The 17,284-nt window shown below is 49.2% G+C and overlaps 1 protein-coding gene across 13 annotated transcripts in view; it reads right to left on the reverse strand.

Moving 5' to 3' along the window:
- The window catches only part of atp2b2 (ATPase plasma membrane Ca2+ transporting 2), a 1,022,617-nt gene that overhangs the window by 171,791 nt on the left and 833,542 nt on the right, over positions 1–17,284 (reverse strand). The window lies entirely within an intron of this gene.

Below are 17,284 nucleotides of genomic sequence, written 5' to 3' on the forward strand. Positions count from 1 at the left end.
AGTACAGATTTTTAGTGTGTTTAATGGCTAGTTTACTGACATTCTTGTGGGATCTGTCTAGTTTGATTATAAAAATAAATGATTCTGGATTTTACAAAGTCTTGTATACTCCACCATTCAATCATGGCTGTTCTAACTCCCCCCCAACCAATTAATTTTCATACCCTCTCCCCACAACTCTTGACACCTTTGCTAATTGAGAATCTATCATCTTGCCTTAAAAATATCCATTGACTTGGCCTTCACAGCCATCAGTGACAATGAATTCCACATTCACCACCCTCTGACTAAAGAAATTCCTTCACATCTCCTTCCTAAAGGAACGTCCTTTAATTCTGAGGCTGACCTCTGGTCTTTTAGACTCTCCCACTACTGGAAACACCCTCTCCACATCCACTCTGTCCAAGCATTTCTTTTAAATGCTAATTCGTGTAATGGCAATTATTGAGTAAAACAGTGCAGGAGTAACTCAGTTGGCCAGGCAGCACCCATTGAGGGAATGGATCAGCAGCATTATGGATCTGGATTGTTGGGGGGTAGAAGGCTGGGACAGAGGTGGGGACTGGACCAAGCCAAGCTAGTGATAGGTGGATACAGGTGAGTGAACCTTCTGATTTGCAGATGGGTGGACAAAGGCCAGAAGTCAAAGTGTGAGGTAAAGATAGAAGCGATGTTTAATGTTGTGCGCGCCTCCAGCCTCGAGTAGTCCCAGCCCCTGCCGCTCTATCCATCTCCTACTTCTGCGGCTCTCAGCCGCTGAGCTATCCGCCTCGAGTTAGTCCCGGCACGGCCAGGCCACAGTAACGGCCGCACCGGAGCTCCCTTCTCCCTCCACGCACGGATAGTGGTAAGTGGCTTTCGCCGCCAACGGGTCCGCGGAGGGGACTCGGCCTGGTGGCCGAGTGGGTGGAGGGGAGAGAGTGGGGAAGGGGGTGGGGACAGGAGAGAGTGGGAGTGAATGGAGGGTGAGGGAGGAGAGAGGGGGTGGGGGGGGAAGGAGCTGGGGAGGAGGGAAGAGGGGATGGGGGAGAGTGGCGGTGGAGAGGAACAGGGGTGGGGGAAGAGGGACGGGGAGCGGGGTGGTGTTGGGGGAAGAGCGAGGGGTGGGGGGAAGGGGCAGTGGCGATGGGGAAGAGTGGGGGTGGGGAGAAGGGGGGGTGAGGGGAGAGAGGGGAGGGTGGGAGAGGAGGGGGTGGGGTGGGAGAGGAGCTCGGGAGGAGAGCAAGGTGGGGTGGGAAGGAGGGAAGAGGGGTGGGGGAGAGGGAAGATTGGGGTGGGGGGGGGAGAGTGGAGTGCGGACCGGGAGAGTGGGGGTGGGGTAGGGAGGTTGAGGGGAGGTGGAGGGGGTATAGGCGTGGGGAGGGGGGAAGCAGAGGTGGGGATGGGGGCAGGGGAGGTGCAAGTGGGATAGGAGGGGATGGAGTGGGTCAGTGGGGGGATATGGGGGATTGAGTGGGGGGTTGAGGGTGCTACATTACAGGAGAGGCTTTGGGTCCAGGGCTCACTCACTTACACTCTCTCCCCTTCAGTGTCCCCACTCAATCTCACCGTCTCTGTTCCCCCTCTACGAGGAACGGGTCCACTTGGTCTAGTTACAATTAAAACACAGTGTACTGTCATAATTGTAATCTCTAAATGTATATCTTTTATTTAAGTTTTGTGCAGATGTATGTGTGTGTGTGTATATATATATATGTGTGTGTGTGTATATATACTTAATATGGGCACAGTGATCCAAAGGGTCTCTGTGCCTCACAGCTTTATGACAACCACAGAAGACATGATGGGCTGAATGGCCTCCTACGGTATAATAATCTTTCCATGATTCTGGTTGGTTTTAACAGATGAACTTGGGCTGCTTCGCCTGAATGCCAAGCAGACGTAGCTGCTGCCGCAGTGATGTGGACCGAGGGGCTTTGAGCGGATGCTGGGGGCTATTGTGGGCTCGACGGGCAGCTACACCTCTCGCCACCTGCTTGTCTGAGCCCACATGTGGCAGAGGGTGATGATGAGTTTCGTTTCACAGGAAATGGAAAGGCACTGTTTCACTTTCTATTTCAAGTGCAGAGTGAGCAGACTGCTTGATTATGAAGTAATCATGTATTTGACAACACCCAGTTCTCTGGGAAGGCTTGGTCAAGCATGTTCTAACCTGCTGCATTGTGTGTTGCCCGTCCAAAAACCGCAGCCAGGCATCGGATAGATGTACATACGCTGTGCCAAGACTTAGTCACCTTGACAATCCGTGCATTGAAAGTGAGAAAGACTGTGTGAAAAGCGGAAGTGGGATTATGTTTCTCATGAGAAAGGTTTAACCTCACCATATCCTTCGCTAAGTCAATACAATTATACACGATCTGGCATCTAACTAACCTTATTCAAAACTAACATTGCTTAATCTTTATTATGATTATCAATATTATTAATTACTAACAATATTCATGAAAATAACAATTGATCCACTGTCAAGTACTGTTTGTGGACGAGTTACACATTTCTACTGTCTGTGTGTTTAACTCCTGAATCTTTTGAGAGTGAGTGATGTCCAGTGTCAAAGAATACAGAATGGAATATGATTGGAGTCATAGAGCACGGAAACAGGTCCACTTTGCCCACGCTGACCCTGAAACCCTATCCCACATTAGAGGCAGGAAACATGTTCCCAATGTTGGGGGAGTCCAGAACAAGGGGCCACAGTTTAAGAATAAGTGGTAGGCCATTTAGAACTGAGATGAGAAAAAACGTTTTCAGTCAGAGAGTTGTGAATCTGTGGAATTCTCTGCCTCAGAAGGCAGTGGAGGCCAATTCTCTGAATGCATTCAAGAGAGAGCTGGATAGAGCTCTTAAGGATAGCGGAGTCAGGGGGTATGGGGAGAAGGCAGGAACGGGGTACTGATTGGGAATGATCAGCCATGATCACATTGAATGGCGGTGCTGGCTCGAAGGGCCGAATGGCCTCCTCCTGCACCTATTGTCTCTAGTCCCATCAACCTGCGTTCGGCCCATATCCCTAAGCCTTTCCTATCCATGTACCTGTCCAAATATCTTTGACATTTTGTTAAAATATCTACCACTCTGGGAAAAAGGTGCCCCTCCAGTCCCTATTAAATCTTTCTCCTTTCACCTTAAATATATGTCCTCCAGTTCTTGATTCCCCTACTCTGGGTGAAAGATTCTGCACATTCATCCTATCTATCCCCCTCATGATTTTGTTGATCTCTGTAAGATCACCCTTCTGCCTTCTACACTCTTATGAATGAAGTCTTAGGCTGTCCAACCTCTCCCTGTAGCTCAGACCCTCGAGTCCTGGCAACATCCTCCTAAAGCTTCTCTCCATTCTTTCCAGCTTAACAACACTCTACAGCAGGGTGACCACAACTGAACATAATACTCCAAATTTGACCTCACCAACATCTTGTACAATTGTAACACAACATCTCAACTTCTATTGTCAATATCCTGACTGCTGAAGGCTAATGTGTCGAAAGTGATTTTGATCACCATATCTACATGCATTGCCAGTTTCAGGGAAATCCATAGAAACATAGAAAATAGGTGCAGGAGGAGGCCATTTGGCCCTTCGAGCCAGCACCACCATTCATTGTCATCATGGCTGATCATCCACAATCAGTAAACCGTGCCTGCATATCCCTTGATTCCGCTAGCCCCTAGAGCTCTATCTAACTCTCTTTTAAATTCATCCAGTGAATTGGCCTCCACTGCCTTCTGTGGCAGAGAATTCCACAAATTCACAACTCTCTGGGTGAAAAGTTAAAAAAAAATACTTTTTCACCCAGAGTTGTGAATTTGTGGAATTCTCTTCTGCAGAAGGCAGTGGAGGCCAATTATGTATTTATATGTATCTTTTCCCTCAGAATCCTCTCCAGTAACATGTTTACCACAGGTGTTATGCTCACTGAACATAATCATAATCATAATCATACTCGTACTTTATTAGCCGAGTACGTTTTGCAACAAACGAGGAATTTGATTTGCCATACAGTCACACCAATAAAGATCAACAAAACATCCAAATATTTTTTTAACATGAACATCCACCACAGTGACTCCTCCACATTCCTCACTGTGATGGAAAGCAAAAAAAGTTCAACCTTCTTCCCTTCTTTGTTCTCCTGGGGTCGGGGGCCTCGAGCCTTCCGATGTCGGGGCAATCTTGGCTCCCGTAGGCGGCAGTCGGGCCCTCCGCGTCGGGGCGAGCAAGCCCCCGCATCGGGGGGGGGTCTCAGCTTCCCCCGTGCCGGGCGACTGTATCCCGGGTCGGGGCTGGTTGAACTTCCTGCCGCTTAGAGCTTCCCGACATCAGTCTCTACCCGAGACTGCGAGCTCCTCAATGTTGAAATCCGCAGGCTCCGATGGTAAGCCCACGGCCCCGTGGTGGGGCCCAAAGTCAGTCTCGAGCAAGGCCACCAGCTCCATGATGATAGGCCGCAGAGCGACCGGAGGTACGGTCTGGAAAACAATCACATCTCCGACAAGGTAAGAGATTGAAAACAACAGAGAAGAAATATTCATTGAGAACCTTATCTATCTTCTGCAGCTCCATTTCAGTGAGCATAACATCTGTGGCTGGCATGTTACTGGAGAGATTTTTACGGGGCGTATTCTATCTTCTTACCCTCTTTCCCTTAATGTCAAATCATTTTTGAATTTTGCATTAATATTCATGCCACAGCTATCTACTGGCTTTGTGCCCTCCTGAATGACTTCTTAATTATGCTCCTCGGTTCCTGAAACTCCTCCGGGGATGCACCTAATCCCAGCCTTCATATCCATCCAATGCCTCCTTCAGATTCCTGACCAGTGGCTCAATTCCTGCCATTATCCAAGCTCCACTACTTCCACCTGCCCTGCCCGTCCCGAAAACAGGAACATGCATGTCCCAACATCTTGTCTTCACACTTTTAAAATCATCCACATTCCTGACATTCCTTTGCCCGCAAAACCAACATACTCCCATCGACTTTAGCAGGTTTCTGTCTGACACCATCCAACTTGGCTTTGATCCAAGTCATAATTCTGACTTGTGGCCCTGGCCTGTCTTTATCCATAACTATCTGAAAGATAATAGAACAGTGGTCGCTGGTCCCCAAAGGGCCTGACCACAGGCACTTCAGTCATTTGCCCGTCTCAATTTCCTAAGAGTCCTCTTAAGAAAACGATATCCTCTCCCTTGTAGAGCCCTCTGCTTATTGTCTGAGGAATCTGTCCTGAACACTTTTGAGAAATTCCACCCCATCTGAGTCCTTGGCACAATGACATTCCCAGTCTCTATTGGGAAAGTTAAAATCCCCTACTCTGACATCTTTTTTAGTCTTGCAGCTGCCTGCAATCTCCTGGCATATTTGTTCTTCTACTGTTGTTGATCATTTGGGGGCCAATAGTACACTCACTCCCCCATCAGCTCCACCCATAAAGCCTCATTGAACAAGTCTTCAGGCATATCATCTCTAACCACTGACATGAGATGCTCCTTAGTCAATAAAGCAGCACGCCCACCTCTTTCTCCCCCATCTGTGTCTACTGTAGAACTTGTACCCTGGAACATTAAGCTAGGGCGGCACGGTGGCGCAGCGGTAGAGTTGCTGCCTTACAGCGAATGCAGCGCCGTAGACCCGAGTTCGATCCGGACTACAGGTGATGTCTGTACGGAGTTTGTACGTTCCCCCCGTGACCACGTGGGTTTTCTTCGAGATCTTTGGTTTCCTCCCACACTCCAAAGATGTACAGGTTTGTAGGTTAATTGGCTTGGTAAATGTAAAAATTGTCCCTCGTGTGTGTAGGATAGTGTTAGTGTGCGGGGATCACTGGTCGGTGCGGACTCAAAGGGCCTGTTTCCGCACTGTATTTGTCAACTAAAAAGCTACCAGTCCTGTGCCTTTTTTAGCCAGGTTAGAGGCCTATTTCCGTGCTCCATGACTTTGTGACCCTATCTACAGTTCCTTGTGTCTCCAGAGTAAATAGTAGAGGACTTGTACCCTGGAACATTAAGCTAGGGCGGCACGGCGGCACAGCGGTAGAGTTGCTGCCTTACAGCGAATGCAACGCCGGAGACTCAGGTTCGATCCCGACTATGGGTGCCGTCTGTACGGAGTTTGTACGTTCTCCCCGTGACCTGCGTGGGTTTTTACCGAGATCTTCGTTTTCCTCCCACACTCCAAAGACGTACAGGTATGTCGGTTGATTGCTCTGGAGACACAAGGAACTGTCGATAGGGTCACAAAGTCATAGAGCACGGAAACAGGCCTCTAAGCGCAACTTGTCCACGCCCCATCTGCCTGCACTTGGCCCATATCCCTCTGAACCTTTCTTATCCATGTACCTGTCCAAATGTCTTTTAAATATTGTTATAATGCCGACCTTAACTATCATCACCTATAGCAACTTCCATCCATTCACCCTGCCTCAGTCCTGCCTTGGTTACCACTCCCCTCACAATCTAGTTTTAACCCACAACGAGTCCCATTAGCAAACCTGCCTGCCAGGATATTGGTGTAGGAAGGAACTGCAGATGCTGTGGTTTACACCGAAGATAGACATGATCTGCTGGAGTAACCCAACGGGACAGGGAGCATCTCTGGAGAGCAGGAATGGATGACGTTTCGGATCGACACTCTTGTTCAGACTATTGGTTCCCTTCCAGTTCAGGTGCAACCCATCTCTCTTGTTCAGGTCGCCCGCCTCTGGAATCCTGAGGAAAACACAAAGTGGTGGAGGAACTCAGCAGGTCAGGCAGCATCTGTGGAAGGAACAGGCAAAGTTGGTTATGTTTCAGGTCGGGATCTTTCTTCAGACTGATCATACATGAAACGGCACCTGAAGATATGGTTAATAAGTCTGCAGATGACACCAAATTGGGCGGTATCGTAGGTAGCGAAGATGGTTATCAAAAGTTACAGCAGGATCTTGATCAGCTGGACAAGTGAGCTGAGGAATGGTTAATGGAGTTGAATGCAGATAAGTGCGAGGTGTTGGACTTTGGGAAGTCAAACCAGGGCAGGATTTACACACTGAATGACAGAGCCCTGTGGTAGAGCATAGGGTTCTATGGCTACAGGTACATCTTTTCTTGAAAGTGGTGCCACAGGTGGATAAGGTGGTCAGGAAGGTGTTCGGTACATTGGCCTTCATTAGTCAAGGTACTGACAATAGAAGTTGTAACGTTATGTTGAACAAGGTGTTGATGAGGCGCATTTGGAGTATTGTGCTCAGTTTTGGTCAACCTGCTATATGAAGAAGGGTCTCGACCCGAAACGTCACCGATTCCTTTTCTCCAGAGATGCTGCCTGACCTGCTGAGTTACTCCAGCTTTTTGTGTCTGTCTTTGGTTTAAACCTGCATCTGCACTTCCTTCCTACATAATTCGTCTGCTATCGGAAGGATATTGTTAAGCAGGAAAGAGAGCAGGGAAGATTTACGAGGATGTTGCCAGGACTCGAGTGGCTGAGTTACAGAGAAAAGTTGGACTATTTGGGGAGAAACTTAATAGGAACCTGAGGGCAAACATTTTCACAGAGGGTGGTGGATAAATGAAAGGAGCTGTCAGAAGAGATAGTTAAAGTCGGCATTATAACAATAATTAAAAGACATTTGGACAGGTACATGGATAAGAAAGGTTCAGAGGGATACGAGCCAAGTGCAGGCAGGTGGAACAAGTGTAGGTGGGGCAACTTGTGTGGATGGGGCGTGGACAAGTTGCGCTTAGAGGCCTGTTTCCGCGCTCTATGACTTTGTGACCCTATCTACAGTTCCGTGTGTCTCCAGAGTAAATAGTAGAGGGCGGCACGGTGGCGCAGCGGTAGAGTTGCTGCCTTACAGCGAATGCAACAGGTTCGATCCCGACTACGGGTGCTGTCTGTATGGAGTTTGTACGTTCTCCCCGTGACCTGCGTGGGTTTTTACCGAGATCTTCGGTTTCCTCCCACACTCCAAAGACGTACAGGTATGTAGGTTGATTGGCTTGGTAAATGTAAAAATTGTCCCTAGTGGGTATAGGATAGTGTTCAGGTGCGGGGATCGCTGGGCAGCGCGGACCCGGTGGGCTGAAAGGGCCTGTTACCGCGCTGTAGCTCTAAACTAAACTAAAAAACTAAACTAAACTAGAGATGTTGATGTATGGGGTGGGTCTTGGGTATAAGTCCATAGATTGCTGAAAGTGGTGACATAGGTGGACAGGCTGGTGAAAATGGTGTTTGATACATTTGCTTTATAGGCTGAGGTACTGAATATAAGAGCTAGGACTTCACATCGCATTGTACAACATCGTCTAGACTGCTCTTAAAGTATTGTGGTAGCAATTGAAAAATAGCAGAAGAGATTTACTAGAATGGGGACAGATTTATAAAGAGAAAGTAGAAAGGTTGAGTTTATTGTCACGCGACTGGGACATTGTAGCCATCAAGGAAACCTGGCTAAAAGAGGCACAGGACTGGTAGCTTTTTAGTTGAGAAATACAGCGCGGAAACAGGCCCTTCGAGTCCGCACCGACCAGTGATCCCCGCACACTAACACTATCCTACACACACGAGGGACAATTTTTACATTTACCAAGCCAATTAACCTACAAACCTGTACATCTTTGGAGTGTGGGAGGAAAGCGAAGATCTTGGAGAAAACCCACGTGGTCACGGGGGGAACGTACAAACTCCGTACAGACAGCACCTGTAGTCGGGATCGAACTCGGGTCTACGGCGCTGCATTCGCTGTAAGGTAGCAACTCTACCGCTGCGCCACTGTGCCGCCCTAGCTTAATGTTCCAGGCTACAAGTTCTACAGTAGACACAGATGGGGGAGAAAGAGGAGGGTGTGCTGCTTTATTGACTAAGGAGCATCTCATGTCAGTGGTTCGAGATGATACGACTGAAGATTTGTTCAATGAGGCTTTATGGGTGGAGCTGATGGGGGAGTGTACTATTGGCCCCCAATTAGAAGGACAAATATGCCAGGAGATTGCAGGCAGCTGCAAGACTAAAAAGGTTGTCAGAGTAGGGGATTTTGGTGTTAGGACTTCACGTTGCATTGTACAACACATTGCCTAGACTGCTCTTAAAGTATTGTGGTAGCAATAGAAAAATAGCTGAAGAGATTTACCGGGATGGGGACAGATTTATAAAGAGAAAGTAGAAAGGTTGAGTTTATTGTCATCTGAATGTTGGAGGTTGAGGGGTGGCCTTACAGAGATTTACAAAATATTGTGGGGCATCGCTGGTCAGAAAGGAGATACAGATTCTGAAATCTTGAGAAAATCAGAATGCTGGAGGAACGTACAGATCTGGCAGCATCTGTGGAGAGAAATAACAGACGACGTTTCGAGTCAGGACTCTTCAAACGTTGGAGAAGGGGGTGAAAGCAGGAAACGGTAGGTGGGGGAGGGGGGGGGACAAAACCTGCCTAGTGTTGGGTGGGTGCTGGGTGTTTGATTAACAGATGGGTGGAATAAGTAACAAAGGCTCGAGGTGAGAAGGAGTCAAAGGGGTGTCACATGAGAAGAGAAAAGGAGTGAAATGTCAAGCTGGAGGGGAATAGGGGTGGAAAGAGGGGAAGGTAAAAGGGGACATAAAAGGGCAATGGGGGGCTTGGGGACATAGAAACATAGAAACATAGAAACATAGAAAATAGGTGCAGGAGTAGGCCATTCGGCCCTTCGAGCCTGCACCGCCATTCAATATGATCATGGCTGATCATCCAGCTCAGTAGCCTGTACCTGCCTTCTCTCCATACCCCCTGATCCCTTTAGCCACAAGGGCCACATCTAACTCCCTCTTAAATATAGCCAATCAACTGGCCTCAACTACTTTCTGTGGCAGAGAATTCCACAGACTCACCACTCTCTGTATGAAGAAATGTTTTCTCATCTCGTTCCTAAAAGACTTCCCCCTTATCCTTAAGCTGTGACCCCTGGTTCTGGACTCCCCCAACATCGGGAACAATCTTCCCACATCTAGCCTCCCTAACCCCTTAAGAATTTTATATGTTTCTATAAGATCCCCCCTCAGTCTTCTAAATTCCAGCGAGTACAAGACCAGTCTATCCAGTCTTTCTTCATATGAAAGTCCTGCCATCCCAGGGATCAATCTGGTGAACCTTCTCTGTACTCCCTCTATGGCAAGAACGTCTTTCCTCAGATTAGGCAGACGGGAGAGGAGTGTGTAAAGGAAGGGATGGAGCAGGGTGACAAGGTTGTAGCCGTGGAGGGGGAGATGTATGTACACCCGGTCGCGGGGAGACAATGAGAACATGACTTGAAATTGGAGAAGCCAATGTTCACAATGTTGGGTTGCAAGCAACCCAAGCGGAATGTGAGGAGCTGTGTCCCTAGGTTTGGTGTGGCCTTACTCTGGCACTGGAGGAGGCCAAGAACGGGAAGGCAGGTACAGTAATGGGAAAGGGAGTCGAAACGTCGTCAAACGTGGGATCCAGCAGGTCATGTCAGACAGAGCGCAAGTATTCAGCAAAATGCTCGCCTGGTATACGTTTAATCTTGCCGAAGTAAAGGAGGCTACCTAGGGAGCGGGATTCAGACAATAGACAATAGGTGCAGGAGTAGGCCATTTGGCCCTTCGAGCCAGCCATTCACCATGATCATGGCTGATCATCCACAATCTGTACCCCGTTCCTGCCTTCTCCCCATATCCCTTGACTCCGCTATCCTTAACAGCTCCTGTTAACAGCTTCTATCTCGTGAAAGCACCAAGAGAATTGGCCTCCACTGCCTTCTGGGGCAGAGAATTCCATAGCTTCACAACTCGCTGAGTGAAAAGGTTTTTACTCCTCTCCGTTCTAAATTTGCATTCGATAAGGTTCAAAGAGGTGCACGTGAACCTCTGACTCACCTGGGAGGGGATCAGGAGTCCCCGGGTGGAAGTGAGAGAAGACGGATGAAGACAAGCGTAACGCAGGTAGTCAGAATCTTTCTTTTCCAGGCCGGGCAAGTCTAGCAGTAGAGGTACAGGTTTAGGAGAAAGGGAATACATTTAAAGGCAATCGAAGGGGTAGGTTTTTCACACAGTGTGCTGAGTATGTGGACTGAGGTGCCCGAGGAGGTGACAAAGGAAGATTCTGAGGCAGTGTTTAAAAGGCATTTGGGCAGCTACTTGGATCGGAAAGAGGTAGAGAGATGACGGCAAATTTTGCCTAATTTAGAGATACAGTGCGGAAACAGGCCCTTCGGCCCACCGTGTTCACATTGACCAGCGATCCCCGCACATTAACACGATCCTACACACACTAGGGACAATTTATATTTATACCAAGCCAATTAACCTGCAAACCTGCACGTCTTTGGAGTGTGGGAGGAAACCGAAGATCTCGGCGAAAACCCACGCAGGTCACGGGGAGAACGTACAAACTCCGTACAGACGGCACCCGTAGTCGGGATTTAACCCGGGTCTCCGGCGCTGTAACCCGCTGTAAGGCAGCAACTCTACCGCTGCGCCACCGTGCCGCCTCCAATGGGATTAGCATAGAGCAGCATCACACTCAGCTGGACATGGTGACCTGAAAGAGCCATTCCTGTGTTGGACAATTCTATGATCGTATGAGATGGGAGATGCCCTGAAATAAAGGGTGTGAATGCTCAATGTGGGATCTGCTGGAGCCCAATGGTTGGGTCGAGATTTTTTTAATTCTTTTTTTTATATCAAAAAATACTTTATTCAAGTAATAAATATTTACAAAACATCTTCTTTTCAACAACTCCATCCGACATTTCCGGAGGTTACACATTCAATGCAGATATTCATTTCCAATTTTACACAGAATCCCTTATTTGGAGGGGTGTCTCCACCACACCCTGCCCACCCCCCATGTCCAGCAGCGGAAGGACCCTAGCCTGTGGTCCTCCCCCACAGGGCCTTGGCGTTGGCTGCACGAAGGTGTGCTGACTTGAGTCAGATCTCAGGTCAGTAGTGCAACAGACGAGATGTGGCAGGGGGGAACACATCAGCAACTCTATCCCCACCCTGCTCAAGCTGGGATGACGCTAGAGTGTGTTGTTTGTTTGGGCATAGGATATTTTGAGGAAAAAACAGTTTTCTGTGTATAGGACCTTCTGTAGTGTGACACCTACCCTTCCCACAATGCAATCGCTGAAGTATGGTCACTCCTGTAGGAAAAAATATTTTGTATCCAGTCAGATGGCAATAACCAAATTATCTTTTTTTATTCCCCACGTTATTTAGAAAATAAACTTTGGCCAGATCACCCAAGTAACATCTCAGTACCTCCAAGCTACCTTATTGCAGCCCTTGCAGTTTTTTCACCTGCACTTTCTCTATAACTGTAACATTCTAACACTACAACACAACGGGTAAATCGGTCAACCACCGTGAGTAGGTGAGTATAGCTCCTGGAGGAAGGCAAGGGCCCAACTAAATCAACGTGAATGTGGAAACAACGGACCGCAAGGACGGAAAACTCCTGCACCGGAGGTTGGACATGCCGGTGAACTTTAGCGGTCTGGCAGGGAACACAGGAACGGGCCCAAGCGGCTACTTGTTTCCGCAGGCCATGCCACACAAACCTAGCGGCCACTAAGGCAGAGGTGGAGCAGATGGATGGGTGCGCCAGCCCATGAATTGCATCAAACACCCGGCGCTGAAGGGCGGCCGGCACCAGCGGCCTAGGGCGGGCAAGAGACTTTTGTACCCGCTGCCCTATGCCCGCTGCCCTATGGTGCCGAGACCCGGTTGATCGAACTGTGTTTTTTCGATTCGGACGCCATGAGCGCATCGGCTTTCTCCGCATATGCCACGGGGTCCTTAAAAGAACAATCCGTGAGCATAAGCCTAACATCTTCTGGAAGTTGCTCTCGGAATGCCTGCTCGAACATGAGGCAATCCTTGTGTTCACCTGCCAGCGCCAACATTTCGGCCATGAGGGCACACAGCAGCCGATCTCCGAGATCCGGTAGGTGCATAAGCCACTCAGCTCGATCATGCCTACTGAATCCGAAGGTTCGAAGCAAGAGTACCTTCAGCGCCTCGTACTTGCCGTCTGCAGGAGGGGAGGTGATGAACTGCATCACCCGCGTGGACGTCTCCGGCAGTAGGGCGCTGATCAGGTAATAATACTTTGTCTCGTCCACCGAGATGTTTCTCAGGTGGAACTGCGCTTCAGCATGGGCAAACCAAAGGTGTGGTTGATGCGCCCAAAACGGAGGAAGATGAATGCTGACCGCGATTAGCTGCGGTACACCGGGCGTTAGAACCGAAGCAGAGGCGTCTTGTCCCTGCATGGTAGATGATCGGCTAGATCACGTCGGGGTCACCAATATGGCGAGTCTGGAGGCTTGTACTTTGTTAAAGAAGTTTATTGCGGTAGCAATATTCAATTATAAAGGATAACAACCGAGATTACAGACAACCATTAACTCAAACTGTTCACATCGAAGTTCTCTTCCCACTGACTGGTTTTGGGCGCCAAAACCACCACGTGACCTTGCTGGCCAATCCGAGGGTTTGACTCTCAGGACCAATCCCTATGGTCGCTACAGTATACAAGCCTAGTCGCTCCAGTCTTTCAACATATGATAGTCCTGCCATTGTAAATGTAAGAATTGTCCCTAGTGGGTGTAGGGGAGAGTGTTCATGTACGGGGATCGCTGGTCGGCGCGGACCCGGTGGGCCGAAGGGGGGTGTTTCCGCGTTGTATCTCTAAACTAAACTAAATTAAAGTAAACACCGCCACCTGTGAGTGCCCCTCCAAGTTGCACATCATCCCAGTTTGGAGCTGTGGCCTCTCACGTTGTTGAGCTTGTCCATGCTATCTATGGGAGTCCCCGTGAGCACAGGCCTTCCGGCAATGGCTGTCCACACTCCCAGGAAGCAGGGCTGCAAATGCCAGTGTCCACCATTCCAGTGGTGCATTACCACAATCACAGCCGGAGAAACGGACTGGGTGAGTTCTCCCAGACTGGTGAGCAGCACACTGGGTCACGTGGCAGGGATCAGTGGTGGAGAATTGGAAAGATCGTGGGGTGAGGAAGTGAAGACTCAAGGTGACCTTGACCAGCGCACAGAGAGAGAGAGAGAGAGAGAGAGAGAGTCGTGTAGCTGGAGACCCTGACCGCAGAAGGTCACGTATCTCTGTGAATGACAGGCTTGGTGACCTGAGCCTAAAACTGCATTGTTCACTGGAGACCTTCTGTTAGAATGGGGTCTCTCTTGAGAAATGTGTTAATTTTATCAGTACCTTTAGGGAAAAAGGGTAGCAAGATTCAAGATTTAAGATTCAATTTATTGTCACATGTACCAATTAAGGTTCAGTGATATATGAGTTACCATACAGCCACATTAAGTGAAAAGCAACAAGGCACACAGCCACATAAAATAAAATTGAACATAAACATCCACCACAGCGGATTCCACATTCCTCACTGTGATGGAAGGTAATAAAGTTCAATCACTTCCTCTTTATTCACCCGCGGTCGGGGCTGTTGAACCGTCTGCGGTCGCTGCTGCCGGCTGTCCGAGGCCCTCGCGTCAGGATGATCCAAACTCCCCGTGTCGGAACGGTTAACACTCTCCGCGGCGTGGAGCTCCCGAGTCGGCCTCTTCTTACCAGAGACCACGGGCTTCACGGTGTTAAAGTCCACAGGCCCCGCGGTTGGAGCTCTACACAGTCGATCCTCGGCAAAGGATCGCAGCTCCGCGATGTTAAAGTCCGCGCCGTGCCCGCGGCTTGGAGCGCCGGGCCGGTCTCCAGGAAAGGCCACCAACTCCTCGATGTTAGGCCGCAGTGGGGACGGAGATACGACACGGAGAAACATCGCAACTCCGTCGAGGTAACAGATTGAAAAAAGGTTTGTCCCAATTCCAACATAAAACAAACCAAGAATCACTAAAACGTACTTTAACTCATATTTAAAATAATAAAAAAAAGTAGAAGGACAGAAAGACTGTTGGCGAGGCAGTCAGAGCTGGTGGCGCCACCTGGTGGACCATGTGCTTTGGCTCTTGATACACTTTTGCATGAGCGACTATTGTATCCTGAGTCAAGTCAATTCAAGTCAATTTTATTTGTATAGTACATTTAAAAACAACCCACCTTGACCAAAGTGCTGTACATCAGTTCAGGTACGAAGAACGAACATACAATGGCACACAAACATAACAGCACATACATAAACAGTTCACAGCGCCCCCTCAGAGGGTCTCAAACGCTAGGGAGTAGAAATAGGTTTTGAGCCTGGACTTAAAGGAGTCGATGGAGGGGGCAGTTCTGATGGGGAGAGGGATGCTGTTCCACAGTCTAGGAGCTGCAAACGCAAAAGCGCGGTCACCCCTGAACTTAGGCCTAGACCGCGGGATAGTCAGTAGCCCCAAGTCGGCCGACCTGAGGGACCTGGAGATAGAGTGGTGGGTTAGAAGATTTTTGATATGGGGGGGGGGGGGGGGGGGGAGCCCGTTTAGGGCTTTGTATGTGAATAGGTGGAGCTTATTCTACCTAAGAACACTGAAAAGGTCTGGTCTACCCCAACAGTTGCTGACGACATTCTACCTCTGCACCAAAGAGAGCATCCTAACACATGGCATCCCTGTGTGGTACCTCAGCTGCACGGAGGCAGAGAGGAAAGCTCTTCAGCGGGTAGTCCATAGAGCTCAGAGGACCATCGGAACACAGCTACCAGCCTTGGAGGGCCTCTACAACACACGATGCCTCAGAAAAGCCACCAGCATCCACAAAGACTCTTCACCCCCCTGCAACAGTCAGTTCGAACTTCTAACATCGGGCAGACGATACAAGGCCTTCTACGCCCGCACCTCCAGACTCAGGAACAGCTTCATCCCCAGGGCCATAGCTGCTATGAACCGGTCCTGCTGAGCCGGAGAAGGAATGGGTGACGTTTCGGGTCGAGACCCTTCTTCAGACTTCAGACTGATGGCCACCATCGTCTTCAGGCTCGGCTTCATGCACCACTCCCAATAATACCCGATCAATAAAGACACAAAGTGCTGGGGTAACTCCGCAGGTCAGGCAGCATCGCTGGAGGACATGGATGGGCGAATCCTCGGGTATGAACCCTTCTCCAGTCATAAGGATTGTTACTCCAGCATTTTGTGTCCTTTGTTTTGGTGAAGCTGCATCTGCAGTTCCTTGTTGTTACAATACCCTATCAATTGTGTTTGTCATTTGGGGCACCTACGTAAAGCATATCCCTACCCCAAACGCAGAGCATTGCCTGGCATTTGCCATCTGCATCCTACAGCCTGCACAGACTACCAGCTATTTAACCATGAAAGGCTCCCCATCAGAGCAACTCGCCTGATACCATCAATGGTTCTTCGGTTTCCCCCCGGACTCCAAAGACGTACAGGTATGTAGGTTAATTGGCTTGGAAAATATAAAAATTGTCCCTAGTGGGTGCAAGATAGTGTTAATGTGTGGGGATCGCTGGTCGGCGCGGACCTGGTGGGCTGAAAGGGCCTGTTTCCGCGCTGTGTCTCGAAACAAAACTAGAAACTAAACTAAACTTCCCCACATCATATCCAATTTATTTTCTTCGCGAATTCACAAACTAATGGACTGGCAAAAGAGCCAGGGGTCACATGAGGAGAGTCTTTTTCAAATAGCGAGTCCAAACTCCAACTAACTTCCCCACCGGCGTGTTTGCGTGCTGTATCTCTAAATGAAACACATTTGCCTTGATGACATCCCTGCTGGGAACTTGCTCAGAGAGGTCAACTTCAACGGTTGGAACAAGACTCCATACAGTGACAGAGCTTTCCACACATGTGCCACTTTGTGTTGGTGGAAGAAGAGTGTTGTGGCAGTACCAGCTACACTTCATGAAACAGCTGGGGAAACCTATAGAAACCTGCGGGGTGATTTTAGAGAGATGCATAAAATTTTGGCTTCACAAAATGGCGGTGCTGCCCTAGCAGCTGCGGCTTACCTGCGGTCCATTTGTCTTTGTGTTTTGTTGTTTTTTTGTGTCTTAATTGTCAATGTGATGTCGTGTTTTTGTGTTTGTGTACTATGTGTGGGTGTGGGGGGGAGGGGGGAACTGTAAAATTGTAAATATGTGTCCCTTCCGAATGGAGACCAGACCTTTGTTTTCTGGGTGGTGTCTCCGTTCCTGCTGCGGCCTACCATCAGCCCAACTCCTGGAGCTGGCGGCCTCCAGGGCTCTGGTTCGCAGAGCCCGCGGATCGGACTTACCATCAGCGGAGCCGGCCGTCTTCGCAGGCTGCGGGAGCGGCTGCGACTCGCCTTAGGCTCGGGCCGCGTGGATGCCGACATCGGGAGCTCCGGCAGCGGCAGCGTG

Source organism: Rhinoraja longicauda, chromosome 17, assembly GCF_053455715.1.
Source record: "Rhinoraja longicauda isolate Sanriku21f chromosome 17, sRhiLon1.1, whole genome shotgun sequence".
Taxonomy (NCBI): domain Eukaryota; kingdom Metazoa; phylum Chordata; class Chondrichthyes; order Rajiformes; family Arhynchobatidae; genus Rhinoraja; species Rhinoraja longicauda.